Raw genomic sequence first — 15,178 nt, 5'->3', positions numbered from 1 at the left:
CCAATGGCTGCCGCGGTAGGCGCTCTGCGGCCGGTGCACCGCGCTGATCCGATGGCAGGAGCCAAGTGCTTCTCCTGGTCTCCCATGGGGTGCAGGGCCCAAGGACCTGGGCCATCCTCCACTGCACTCCCGGGCCACAGCAGAGAGCTGGCCTGGAAGAGGGGCAACCGGGACAGGACCGGTGCCCCAACCGAGACTAGAACCTGGTGTGCCAGTGCTGCAAGGTGGAGGATTAGCCTAGTGAGCTGCGGCACCGGCCTACAATATTTTTTGATTTGCAAATGTTTAGTCATCCCTGTGTACCAGGGACAAATCTCTCTTGATCTTGGTGTGTGATTTTTCTGATATGTTGTTGGATTCAATTAGCTAGTGTTTTATTGAAGATTTTTGCATCAGTGTTTATCAGAGATATTGATATATATTTTTCTTTGTTGTATCTTTTCCTGATTTTAGAATTAAGAAGATGCTGGCTTCATACAAGGGGTTTGGAAGGATTCCTTCCCTATCATTTGTTTTGAATAGTTTGAGAAAAATTAGAATTAGTTCTTCTTTGAAAATGTGGTAGAATTCAGTAGTGAAGCCATCTGTCTCTGGACTTTCCCTTTTTTGGGGGAGTAGTTACTACTGATTCAACCTCCATCTTGGTTATTGGACTATTTAGAGTTTCCATGTCTTCATGACTCAATTTTGGTAGATAGTATATGCCATAAATCTATCTGTTTCTCTAGATTTTCCAGTTTGTTGGCATAGACCTGTTTGTAGAGATTCCTGATTTTAAAAACAAAAACTGTGGTATCCATGTAACATTTCCTTTTTCTTCTCTGCTTTTATTAATTAGGGTATTCTCCCCATCCTCCTATTTTTTTTTGATTAATTGGGCCATTGATATATTAATTTAAAAAATTTGAAACCAACTCTTCATTAAACTGAACTTTTATATCTTTTATTGACTTCAATTTGCTTATTTCTTCTCTAGTCTCAATCATTTCTTTCCTCTCTGGACATTTGTAATGAATTTTTTTAAAAAAAGATTCATTTATTTATTTGAAAAGCAGAGATAGATAGAAAGAGATAGAGATAGAGATAGAGAGAGAGAGAGAGAGAGAGAGTTGAAATATCAGCCCTTCTTTGCTTCCAAGGTTCATTAGCATAAGTAGCAGAGTAGCTGGACTGGAATAACCTCGATGATTTGGAATGTGGGTGCCACATGGAGTGCTAAGCTGTTGTGCCACAATTCCCAACCACCAATGGACTTTTCAAGACTGAAACTGTCATTATAACCCAAGAAAAGTTCACATTGTGAAATAAATATTCTTTGGTTAAAGTTGGATTTTTTCCCCAGAAACCTTTTACTTAATACCAACTTCATGCTTTTCATAAATACAACTTGAATTGAGATGTTCTAGAAGCCCAAATAATTTGTATGAGAAGTGGTTCAAGCCCTTTTTGTCATATTGCCTACTCTTCCTCAATTTACATCAACATCTCATATGGATTTTTCTTTCTAAAACTATTTTTTAGGGGCCAGTGTTTTGGTATAGTGGGTTAACTTGCAACCTGCAATGCCTGCATCTTATATACGCACCAGTTCAAATCCCAGTTGCTCCACTTCCAATCCGTCTCCCTGCCAATAGGTCTGGGAAAGTGGAAGTGGAAGATGGCCCCCTACATCCATGTAGGAGACCAAGAAAAAGCTCCTGTTTCCCAACTTCAGTCTGGCACAGCTCAGATGTTTAGGCCATATGGGGAATGAATCAGAGGATAGAAGATTGTCTGTTTTTGTCTGTCTGTCTCCATAACTCCACCTTTCAAATGAATAAAAAAAATTTCAAAACTTAAAAAACTGTTTTTCATTACTATAAAGAAATAGATTTCAAATAGTTCATAGATATAATTCTGAGTATAATTATATTTTCCTCTCTCTCTCCCTCCTCTTTCTTTTATTTTACATTTCTATATTTTTTTGCAACTACATATTTTTAATTAACTTTATATTCACAGATAGTTTTGTTGCAAAACAGAATTTTTCAAGTTTATCTTTTGATTCATTGACCACTTTATTTTCATTTTTCACATGGTTAAAATATAGTATTTTTTAAAGATTTATTTTATTTATTTGAAAGACAGAGTTACAGAGAGAGGTAGACAGAGAGAGAGGTCTTCCATCTGCTGATTTACTCCCCAGATGGCTACAATGGCCGGAGCTGCGTTGATCCAAAGCCAGGAGCCAGGAGTTTCTTACGGGTCTCCCATGTGGTCTCAGGGGCCCAAGGACTTGGGCTATCTTCTACTGCTATCCCAGGCTATAGCAGAGAGCTGGATCGAAAGAGGAGCAGCCGGGACTAGAACCAGCACCCATATGGGATGCCTTTGCTTCAGGCCAGGGCGTTAACCCACTGCACCACAGTGCGGGCCCTAAAATATAGTATTACACGCATCAAGACACTGAAGGGGACAGTTTCTTCTCACTATTTGGGGGAAAATTCATTGTTTAGAAGAAGTATGTATTGCTATACTTAAAATACACTATAGTTTCCAAATTTGACATCAGTATTGATGGTTATTATTTCTGAAAATACAGTAAAGTAAATTATATATTGATTTGTTAGTCACAAAATTATTCCAAAGAAGTTTTATTACATTCAAGCCATTCATTAGTGTCATTATTCAAATACATTATTTTTTCTAGGTGAGTATATATTCTTATACACATGTATAAGTATATATTGCTTCCTAGATTTCAATTTATCTCATGTGTCAGAACTTTCTTTTATTTTTAACTTTGTTTTTGTGTCTTCATTCATTTTAACTTTGTAAACTTAATTTAGAAGTATGGATTGCGGCTCATTGGTTTAAGCTAGCACTTGGGATACTTGCTTCACATATCAGAGTGCCTGTTCAGTCCCAGCTATTCTACTTCTGATTCAATTATTACTAATATGCTTGGGATGCAGTAGATTATGGCTCAAATATTTGAGGTACTGCTAGTCACAAGGGAGACCTCAGTAGAGTTCTGCTTTCTGGCTTCAGCCTGGCTCAGCCGTGGATGTTGCAACAATTTGGAGAGTGAACCAGCAGATGGAAGATTATCTCTCTGCCTCCTAAGTAAATAAATAAATCGATAACTCTTTTTAAAAACTTTATTTCAAAAAATAAATGTCATAATAAAGTCTGTTCTTGTTAGACTTCTGGAAAAACTATGCATTCTTGCACGTGGTCTCTGATTCACTTATCTATGACCATTAAATCTTTCCTAGGGATCTGGTTATATGCCTAGTGCCATTTGCATGTTTGAATTTTTTTCTATCTTTTTCCCCTAAAGTGATGGCATAAAGTCCCTTTTTGACTTTTTGCTTTCCAAAATATTGTGATCTGTTAAGGAGCTGGAATCCACATTAGGATGGATCGTGTCTCCTCTAAGATACAGGGGGCACTTGAATGGATCTAAACATACAAGGGGCATACTTTCCACTTTAGTATAACAAGGAAACAAAAATCTTTCTTGAAATAAATAAAAATGAAGCAACATATCAAAACTTGAAAGTCACAAGTGAATAATCTAATGATGCATCACAAGGACTTAAGAAAAAAAAAAAGAAGAACTAAGCAAACTCCAAATAGTTAGAATCAGAATAGAAATAAAAAATGAAATAAGAAAATATAGAAAAATCAACAAAATAAAAGGCTACATTTTTGAAAACATAAACAAAGTAGACAAATCTTTAACCTAACCAAAATAAAAAAAAAAAAAACCCTCAAATAAATTTAGAGATGAAAAAGGAGATATTACAACTAATTCTACAGGAATGCAAAGGATCAGAAGAAACTGCAATAAACAACTATATGCGGGGCCGGCACTGTGGTGTAGCGAGTAAAGCCACTGCCTACAGTGCCAGCATCCCATATGGACACTAGTTCAAGTCCTGGTTGCTCCACTTCTGATAGAACTCTCTGCTATGGCCTGGGAAAGCAGCAGAAGTTGGCCCAAGTCCTTGGCCCCTGTACCTGCATGGGAGACTCGGAGGAATCTCCTGGCTCCTGGCTTCAGATAGGCACAGCTCCGGCCATTGCAGCCAATTGGGGAGGGAACCAAAGGATGGAAACCATCTCTCTCTCTCTCTCTCTCTCTCTCACTCTCTCTCTCTCTCTCTCTGCCTCTGCTCTCTCTGTGTAACTCTGACTTTCAAATAAATAAATAAATCTTTTAAAAAGACAACTACATGCTCGCCTTGCGGCGCCGGCACACCGGGTTCTAGTCCCGGTCAGGGCACCGGATTCTGTCCCGGTTGCCCCTCTTCCAGGCCAGCTCTCTGCTGTGGCCAGGGAGTGCAGTGGAGGATGGCCCAAGTCCTTGGGCCCTGCACCCCATGGGAGACCAGGAGAAGCACCTGGTTCCTGCCATCGGATCAGCGCGGTGCGCCGGCCGCAGCGCGCTACCGCGGCGGCCATTGGAGGGTGAACCAACGGCAAAAGGAAGACCTTTCTCTCTGTCTCTCACTATCCACTCTGCCTGTCAAAAATAAAAAAAAAAATTAAAAAAAAAAAACATGGTAAAAAAAAAAAAAAAAGACAACTACATGCTAACAAATTGGAAATCCTCAAAGTAAAGGACAGATTCTTGGATATATCTTATCAATATTAAATAAAGAAAGCACGGAAAATCTAAGCAAATCAACATTATAAGTATATTCATTTGTTTAGGAGGCAGATTATCAACAAAAACTCTTCAGTATTACCCCTTATATATCCTAAAGAAATAAGATTTAATGAATAAACAATCTGACTTTGCTCCTGTTATGTCAAATTGATTATTGCCCCATAAGCCAATAATGAGATAACTTAGCATACTTGACCCTCTTTCACTTATAAAACCTATTCACAGGGATTACAATATCACAGAGAACTTTGGGAAATTTTTATGTTTCATTTCGAATCATAGTTAGATTGATATAGCTGTAATGTGATATTTAAAACAATATGCATGTCAGGGGAAGTGTTTGGAGAATTATATATTTCCAAGACCTCAGTAAAATCCTAGGTATAATAAAGATTCTATGTCATCTTCAGGGAAGAGTACAGACCAATCATCAGGGAATTGTCAATGTCAAAATGGATATAATATGACATTCATCTTAAGGATCTCTTTCTTTGTAACTCCGCTTTTCAAATAAATAAAGTAATAAATATCTGAAAGAAAAGCTGTCAGTGCTGTGGCACATTGGGAGCATCCCATATCAGAGTGCCACTTCGTGTGCCCACTTCTCCACTTCCCACCCAGCCCTCTGTTGTTGCGTTTGGGAAACCAAAGAAGATAGCCCATGTGCTTAGACAACTGCCACCCAAACAGAAGCATTGCAAATAATTCCAGGCTCCTGGATTTGGAATGGTCCTACTGGGACCATCATGGTGATCTGGGGTGTTAACCAGCAGATGGAAGATTTCTTGCTCTGTCTCTCCCTCTCTTTCTATAAAACTTCCTTTCAAATATATAAAATAATAATTCTTTGAAAAAATGAGGATATTTTCAATCATAGAACGAATTCATATTTAGAAGATGAAATAATGCTTAAGATCTTTCAAATAAAGTATTCCCTATATAAAAAAAGAAGATACTAAGAAAGGAGACTCACTTAACAAAAGTAAAAAACTAGGTAATTTTTTGCTATTAGCCATGTAAAAATAGAAAATTCATAAAAAACAAAATATCTTTACCATATTTGAAGAATGAGTTGTCAAGCCCCCCTTCAACTGCTTAGAAATTAGTTTAATAACATTTCATCAGTTTAACAGCATATTATAAGTTAGGCATTCTCCAGTCTCAGGTAATAAAAAAAGCATAGGGAGGAGAGAACTTCCACTTTGACTATGACCTTGTCAAAATAAGACCGAAGTCAGCGAAATCTAGAGGCTTCCATAGCCCTGGAAACTCATGACTAGAGCCTAGGGAGATTTCTGATGCCATAAACAAGAGTGTCAAATTGTTAAGTCAACAACAGGAGTCACTATGTACTTACTCCTTATGTGGGATCTCTGTCCTTAATGTGTTGTCCAATGTGAATTAATTCTATAACTAGTACTCAAACAGTATTTTACACTTTATGTTCTGTGTGGGTGCAAACTGATGAAATCTTTACTTAATATATACTAAACCGATCTTCTGTATATAAAGAGAATTGAAAATGAATCTTGATGTGAATGGAATGGGAGAAGGAGCGGGAGATGGGAGGAGTGCGGGTGGGAGGGTAGGAAGGAAGTTATGGGGGGGGGGGAAAGCCTTGTAATCCATAAACTGTACTTTGGAAAATTATATTTACTAAATAAAAGTTTTTTTTTTTTTAAAAAAAGCCTATGTAATAGAAGAACAGAAAGCAGAAGAGATAAACACATGCAAAATAAGTATGACATCAAAGATAATTTTGGTAACAGAAATATACCAGCAAATGTAGAATAAGTTAACTTAGAGTACAAACTAAAGGCCAAAATTATGTTCAGGTGGGCCACAGATACAGGTGAGGTCAACCAGGTTGTTGAAAAAAAAATAGTTTTCTAGACCAAAACAATAGAAAAGAACAGTCTAGCTGTGGGAATACATGTAAGAAAAAACCCAGTTTTGTGTGGCACCTTAATGTACGCATCAGAGAGTAAATAATTCAGTGTTATTGAAGCACAGAATTCAGAGAAGTAAAAAGAGATTAATTTACCAAAATGGATTGGGCAGATCAAAAGTAGCTCCATCTACCCATCCATCCATCCATCCATCCATCCATCCATCCATCCCTCCAAACTTCTACTGAATTATGTACCATATTGGGCTATGCTAGGTAAGCAGAAAATAGTCCTGTCAAGTGTAAGGGAGCTTTCCCTCAAGTTCTGTCAACACTGACCTCTAAGTAGACTTTGGAGTGATGAGAGACAAAATGAAATAGGAGGAGACCAACGAATTACCTCAAGATATAATACTAAATTATAAAACAGAGTGGTTGTTTACTATTACTACAAAAAAATTTAAATATGGTGGATTATATTATACTACCTTATGTTATACTGTTATGTACTCTCTTATTTTATGATATATAGTATATACCTTACATCATACATTCCATATACTTTTATTTAATAGAAGACATCATATCTATTTCATTTGTTGTAAATATAGTCTAAATGCCATTTCTGTATTTATTATATCTCTATATTATAAAGTACACTATATAATAGAATATATTATTACATAGATGTTATATATCACATGCATGTTATATATCATATAGATCTAGAAAGTACTATTTAGAAGAACCACCTTCCTCAAAATAACAAAGGTTAGATTCATTTTGATTGATGGTAGTTTTTTTTTGTTTTTTTTTGTTTGTTTGTTTGTTTTATTTTATTTATTTATTTGAGAGGCAGAGTTACAGACAGTGAGAGGGAGAGGCAGAGAGGGAGGACTTCCTTCCGTTGGTTCACTCCCCAGATGGCCACAACAGCCGGAGCTGCACCCATCTGAAGCCAGGAGTCAGGTTCTTCATTCCTGTCTCACATGTAGGTGCAGGGGCCCAAGCATTTGGGCCATCTTCTACTGTTTTCCCAGGCCACAGCAGAGAGCTGGATCGGAAGAAGAGCAGCCAGAACTAGAACCAGTGCCCTTATGGGATGCTGGTGTCACAGGTGGAGGATTAACCTACTGCGCCACAACACTGGCCTGATGATAGGTTTTTTAAAATAATTCCTGCAACTTTTTGAGTTACTTTATTTTTTTCAGCAAATATTTACTATTTTTACAAAAAGTGTTTTTTTTAAACATAAACTAAATTAACAAAATATTATGGGGACTCTAAAGTCAAGCCATCACAGTTGGAAAGACTAAAGTTTGTTTGGAATTTTGGAGGTAAAAATAGCAATACTTGATGTTTTTTCAAACATGAGTAGTAACACAGTAGATTACTTCAAATGAATAGATCGATCAGCAATACAGTAAAGAGGACATGTACAGAGGCAGATGGGATGGAAAAAGTAGAAAGAAAAATGGACTTAAGGTGGGCAGGGAACATGTATGAGAAATTATCTGATTTGATATCTGTACCTGGAGCCAAGGTGAAGAATGAATTGGAGGTACAATTTAGGAAACCAAAATAACTAACTTCCATAATTCTCACCAATAAGGCTAATGTTGTATATTCTATTATGTCAAGCAGTCTTAAAATATGGACTGAATTGCGACCCTCTCAGAACTCATCCATGGAAGTCCTAACCCCAATGGGTCTTCTTTGGAGATAGGTCTGCCTTGCAGTATTTAAGGTAGAATGAGATCATAAATGTGGGGCTCTAACACAATGGGACTGGAGTCCTTATGAGAAATAACAGAGCCACTGGAGTTTTCCCTCTGTCATCATACATGCCCAGAGAAAGGTCCATGTGAGGATGGTATGAGTAGGTGGCTCTGTGCAGGACAGCTGAGGGGCTTTGCCAGAGAACAACCATGCTGATAAAGCTGGATCTTGGGCTTCCATTCTCCAGAACTTTTAGAAAATACATGTCTGCCTTTTATGCCACCCAGTCTATGGTATTCTTGTGGAAATGTGAGCTGATTATTGTACTCTGTTATATGTTACAAATGACCTCCTGTATCAAATCTCCTAGGTGCACAATGGGTCATTTTTATGGATAGTTTTCAGTATTCACTTATTTCTGACCTGCAGAAACTGAAGCAGAATCATTAAATAGCATGACCAAGAAATTGTTAAATAACATGACAAGCAGTAAGCAATGCCATGGACACCTTAATCCATGAAATATGAGTTTCCTAGACCAGACTTATTTGCTTAGCTTCACTAAGTAAGAGTCATGGATAGTTAACAGCGAGGAGTGGCTGGAAATTACTATTAGAATTCATTATAGCCTCTGTATAGTTAAATAATTAAAGTATAAGTATATATAAGAGACTTAACATCATCCAAATATTAAAATCTTAACTAAATAATATACACACAAATAAAAGAAGACAATAATGATCCCCAACAATAAGGGTTCAATTAGAAATGAAAGAGTGAGAGGAAGGTTGGGAATAGAAACAGGGGCTGCATCCAATCCAGTAGGTAGAAAAGGAGCTGAATCCAAGATAAAGGGGAAGACCAATAGGTAAGAGAGAATTCAGGGACAACTTGTGAGAAATGAGAGGAATGTTTCCAGGGTAAGAAGGGGTAATATTTCTTCCTTTGCCTACCAATTGAATTAGGAAAATACACCAATAAATGTTGGTAATTTCATGCTGTTTTTGGCTTTGGGAAGATTTACATGATTGTGCTCCAATTTTGCTGCTGCTGGGACATGAGCTGAGTAAGGAGTAAATCTCAGTAAGGAGTGAATCTCAGTTGTCAGTGTGACCCGGATGATCTCTGCAACAGCTCTGGCTTTATGATGCCAGACAGCAGAGAGAGGAACGCTATTGCACTATTTATGTAGATATCGGGTTTCTCTGACTGCCCTTTATTATACTGCAAGTACAGTAGTTTTCACTTCCCCACACTGGGACCAGTTCCAGAGGAATGCATCTGGATAGCATTTGCCCATTACCCTTCCCAGAAAAGAATTAGTCAGCAAGGGCCCTATTCATAAAAACGAATTCCATCCATTTCTACTTGAATGTCACGTCTTTATGTGGAAAAAGTGTAGAGTGAGCCTTTTTTTCTACATAAAGAATGCTTTTCTGTGATTAGTGGATCTCCCTACCCTTTCAGTATGTAACTAGACGCCTTCTGATTATATACCTGAGGGAGCACAAATCTTCAGACCCAGCAAAAGGGTTTGATAAGTTGTTTCTCGACTGAATTGAATCCTTTCTAAAAGTGGGCACTGTGGAAGGTACTGATTTCCAGATAAATGCATTCCTTTTAAGCCATAGAAGAAACATAACAGGATATTTAGAACATACAAATATAAAAGCTCACAGTCATGAATCGGAAGAAAGTTTTAAGAATCACAATTCCTAGAGTAGTATTCCCATAATTAGATGCCATGTTTGAATTCTGGTATTTTTTTTCCTCACAAAATCCTAATGCCCGGAAGTAAAGAGTTAATCTTAATGGAGTAATATAATTTTAATCATCCCATAAGGATGATAAATTGAGTTGATTGGAATCACATCATTAGACAGTGAATTTTGGCAGATTTTTAATAGTCATCAAGGGTGCCTGAGATTTATTGGCTAGTCAGTTTATTATTTTCTTTTGGTTGAATGATCACTTTAATGTCCTATGACATATATTATACCTTCCCTACAGTGGAACTTGCTCAACGACAAAAGATTTTTAGCATACTATGGAAGTCCAGATCATTACATTTAAACTAATATACAGTACAGACAAAATGTTATGCTTTACTTCAGGTACTTCAGGGAGATGAGCTATTTTGTCAGCACCATTTAGAGCAATTTCAACTGTTGCTCTAATGTCTTGCATAAAGGAGGCTCATGCTAAAATGAATATTGCTGACTAAAAGATTGCATCATCCCTAAAAATAGAATTAAAAACTATATTCACATGATACCTTCTTTGGCTATTCATGATGTTGCTGCCATTTTTATTACAGATACACAACTGACTCTTTAGACAGCTTTGTGGAACTGCAAAAAATACACATTTGCAAGCATAAGGACCATAGGCTAACAGACTTGACATGTCCACTTACCATTTATGATCTACTCTATGCAATTACTATGTACGTGGATACTCAAGAAAACTTTTGAGTCAAAGTCTTCTCTGTTGTCCTCCTCACTATTCCAGTGGGATTGAGTGAATTTGTGATTCATAAAAAGAGATTGCAACACTTTCTCATCCTCCTCACTCCAAAGTGTGTTAGCTTTGCAAAGCTTCTGTCACCTCTTCTCTGTGGATTTTTCTAAGGGAAATATGGAGATTTAAAAGAAATAAGAGGTACATCACTAGCAATCCATCTACCAAACCTATTTATAATACTCGTATATCCATAGTATTTAAATGTAATTTCCACACTGAATGAAACCCTAAATAGAAAAGTATCTTGATAAAAAACAACAATCAGGTCCCCTTTCTGTGTTTCAGACACCTTAACAATCACTCTGTTTTCATCATTTAACTTAAATTCACAATAACTGCATGAGATGGATTCTATTCCTCTGAATTAAAAACTTTATTTATTTATTTATTTGAGAGAAAAAGAGAGATTGAAAGATATTCCATCCCTTGTTCATTTCCCAAATGAACACAATGACCCCAAGCTGGGGCTAAAACTGGGAGCCAGGAACTCAATGCAGGTCTCTGGTATGGGTGACAGGTACCCATCTGTTTGTGCCATCACCACCTCTCAGGATCTGCATAAGCAAGAAGTTGGCATAGGAGCCAGATACTGGTATCAAATCCAAGCACTCCAATATAGCACATGGACATCTCAAGCACCAGATCAAACACCCCAAGTCCCACTCAGAATTTAGATAAAAAATTTGAATATTAAAGAGTCACTTGAATAAGATCACATGATCAGTCCTGTGGCATCCAGGACCCAGCTCCATGTACATCTGATGCCAAGCCAGTCATCTTCCAAGCATATTTTGTGCCTCAGATATAACCATAATACCATCAAATTTCATAGACTTCAGACTACCAGCATTTATGTTTTCCTTCCTTTTGATCATTTAAAGTCTAATTTGATTGAACAACTAATTTGTACCTCATATAAATATAGTTACACCATTGGCCAAATACATACATATATATATATATATATATATATACACACATATATTTTGGATATATATTTTGGATTCAGGATTTATACACATACACTCACAAGCACACACACACACAGATAAAATAATTGGATTTTGGATTCAGGATTATATCTGTGGGAATATCTATATATATCTCCAAAATTCAAGTTTATGGAAAATGGAAGTGGTTTCAAAAACTCCACACTGGCAAGTCAGCTGAAATCTGCCTTCTTCTATAATTGACACAAGAGGATTCAGTATTTGAGGATCTCATATAAAACCCTTGCCATGGTAAATAATACTCCCTTGTATGTTCTCCCAGATCCTCCCTTTCATTAGTAACACATCTGCCAAGCCCAGAATGAATAGCTCTTATCCAAAATGCTTGCAAGCAAAAGTGCTTTTGAGTTTGATTGGTTTCAGATATTAGAGTATATGCATATACATAATAATTGTGGATATGCAATCCAAGTTCTAAACATTCAATTGACTTATACTTCATAAACACTTTAAAATGTATACCCTGAAGGTATTTTAAACAATATTTTAAGTGTACTTGTGTTTTGACTGCAACCTGTCACACGAGGTCAGGTATGGAATTTTCCACTTGCTGTTTCATACTGGTACTCAGACAGTTTCAGATTTTGATGCATCTCGGATTTTAGATGTTCTGATTGTGGATGTTCAACTCATATTCTCACTCCTTCTTTCCAGATGTGAATGGGCTAATGAAATGGTCTTTTCTTCACATTCAATCACTACCCTAGAGAAATGCCCAAGGGTCCTCTCTTATTGATGAACACAATAACCAGTAGGTTCTCTTCTGCATGACTAGTAAGTAAGGAATGCACCGTTACCATTATTGTTATAAAAGTGTGAGACCTTTGCATAAAAGAATATGGTTTTAAAATGTGATAAAAACAAACAAATACATAAAAATTTAACTTTCTGTCGATCTCTATTAAACAAAAGCAACTGGCATTTTGATTTTTAAAATGTCTGTCTTCTGAAGACAGCTCATTGGCTATATAAATATAAAAGCACATATCTGAAATTCAAATGTTTGATTTCAAATAACAGTCATAGGCCAAAAATGCTGGCAAGATCACTCCCAGATGTTTCACAGAAATGGAGAGGAGAGAGGTCAACATACTGTAAATACGTGTAGTTGCCTGATGATTCTCTAGTCAATTTCCTCCTCAGCAGAATACATTTAGTGTAATAAATGTTTCATCTGGGAAGCTTTCCAGATTCGTCATTAAAATAAAAAAGTAAGCACAGTTTTTCTTAGTGGATCTTTTTTCCATCACAGTATCAGTCACATCACAGGCATGCTGAAATGTGTTGCCAGTATAAAAGGGTCAGATGAGAAATGAGAATGTAAAAGAAAGAGAAATAAAAAATAAGAGAGGGATATGGGTTTACAGAGACAAGTCTCCACTTGTGGAATAAATTTAAGAGCTATGCTTCCTTGTCATCGGCTAGATGGTAGCACAATGTATTGAGAATAAAATATTTCTTGAAATGCCTTTTTCCTTTGGCATCGGCCAAAATGATCTCTTTTTCTAAATTTCTTTATTTTCAGACTATTCTACCTTGTATTATAACCTGAATTTATTTGTTGGTTTGTAACCAGGCTTTAATTCCATTTTATTCAGAAAATGTGTATTACATTCTATGGATTCCTCATTGCCTTAATCTACTCAGGATGTTATAACAAAACACCATGGACTGGGAGGCTGAAACAACTATAGTCCGTAGTCACCTTTTCCCTGTGCACTCACAATACATTCCCTCCAAAGTCTCTTCTTGTGATGCACTATTCCCTTCATGAGGACACTGCTCCACTGGTAGTGGTGACCTCACCTGAAGCTCATCATCTCCAATTACCACCACAGGAGGCATCAGCATATGAACTTTGCGGTACCCAAATCTGAAGTCCATGAAACTCACTCCACAAAACATAATGCCTTGTACCCTGGCAAGAGACTACAAACATTGCTTCTGTTACCAAATTAAGGAGCATTAATTGGTATGGTTTTCAAACTCAGAACTCTCTCTTTCTCTCTGTCTCTCCCAATCTCTGTAATTCTGACTTTCAAATAAATAAATAACAATGAGAACAAAAAATTTGTGGTTTTTTTTAGAATTTTTCAATACTTGGATATACAAGTCAGTGATTTTTCAAATAAAGAAAGGGGAATTTTGGTAAGAACTGGATCCATAAAAAAAAAAAAATTACATCTGTGGCTGGCATTGGGACATAGGTCTTAAACTACCACCTGGCCGGCGCCACCGTAGCTCAATAGGCTAATCCTCCACCTGCGGCACCAGCACACCAGGTTCTAGTCCCAGTCGGGGCACCGGATTCTGTCCCAGTTGCCCCTCTTCCAGGGCAGCTCTCTGCTGTGGCCAGGGTGTGTAATGGAGGATAGCCCAAGTGCTTGGGCCCTGCACCCCATGGGGGACCAGGAGAAGCACGTGGCTCCTGGCTTTGGATCAGCGTGATGCGCTGGCTATAGTGCACTGGCCGCAGCGCCCATTGGAGGGTGAACCAACGGCAAGGGAAGACCTTTCTCTCTGTCTCTCTCTCTCTCTCTCACTGTCCACTCTGCCTGGAAAAAAAAAAAAAAAAAAAAAAAACACCTGAAACGCTGGTATCTCATATGGGCACTGGTTCAAGTCCCGGCTGTTATATTTCCCATCCAGCTGCCAGCTAATTCACCTGGGAAAGTAGAGGAAGATGGCTCAAGTGCAGGATCTGGAAGCCTGGCCCAGCCCTGGATGTTGCAGTCATTTGGGGAATGAACCAGCTGATGGACAGTTTCCCTCTCTGTCTCTTCCTCTCTGTATCTCTGCCTTTCAAATAAATGAATACCTTTAAACCCACACACACACAAATTTTAAAAACAAAGAAACTCAAAAAAGGGTAGAAGAAAACATCATTACCCTTTTAATTTTTTGACTAAATAATTACACAGTCAAAAAGTCTACAAAATTAGTTACCTTCATAATTTTCTGAAAAGTGGTTTTTATTTGTAAACAAGAGGGCATTATGTTAAGTGAAATAAGTCAGACACAGAAAGACAAATGCCATGTGCTCTTCCTCATATGTGGGAGCAAAAAAAAAAAAAAAAAAAAAACTCAGTATGAACACTGAATGGTGGCTGGGAGAGGTGGGGATGATAAATATTAATATAAATAAGATCTCACTAATGGGGAAACTGGGTGTGGGTTTTATGGGAACTCTTTATGCAACTATATAATTTTTGTTTTTTCGATTTAAAACTATTCTGAAATAAAAAGTTTCTAAAATTGTTATTGATTTGAGTGAGAGAGAGAGAGAGAGATCTTCCTTCTGCTGGCTCACTCCTCAAATACTCACAACAAGGAGGGGGGGGCTAGGCCAAACCCTGGAGCCAGGGTCTCCCGTGTGGGTGG

Source organism: Lepus europaeus, chromosome 4 (genome assembly GCF_033115175.1).
Source record: "Lepus europaeus isolate LE1 chromosome 4, mLepTim1.pri, whole genome shotgun sequence".
NCBI classification, from domain to species: Eukaryota; Metazoa; Chordata; class Mammalia; order Lagomorpha; family Leporidae; genus Lepus; species Lepus europaeus.
Note: the sequence above shows the minus strand (reverse complement) of the source record.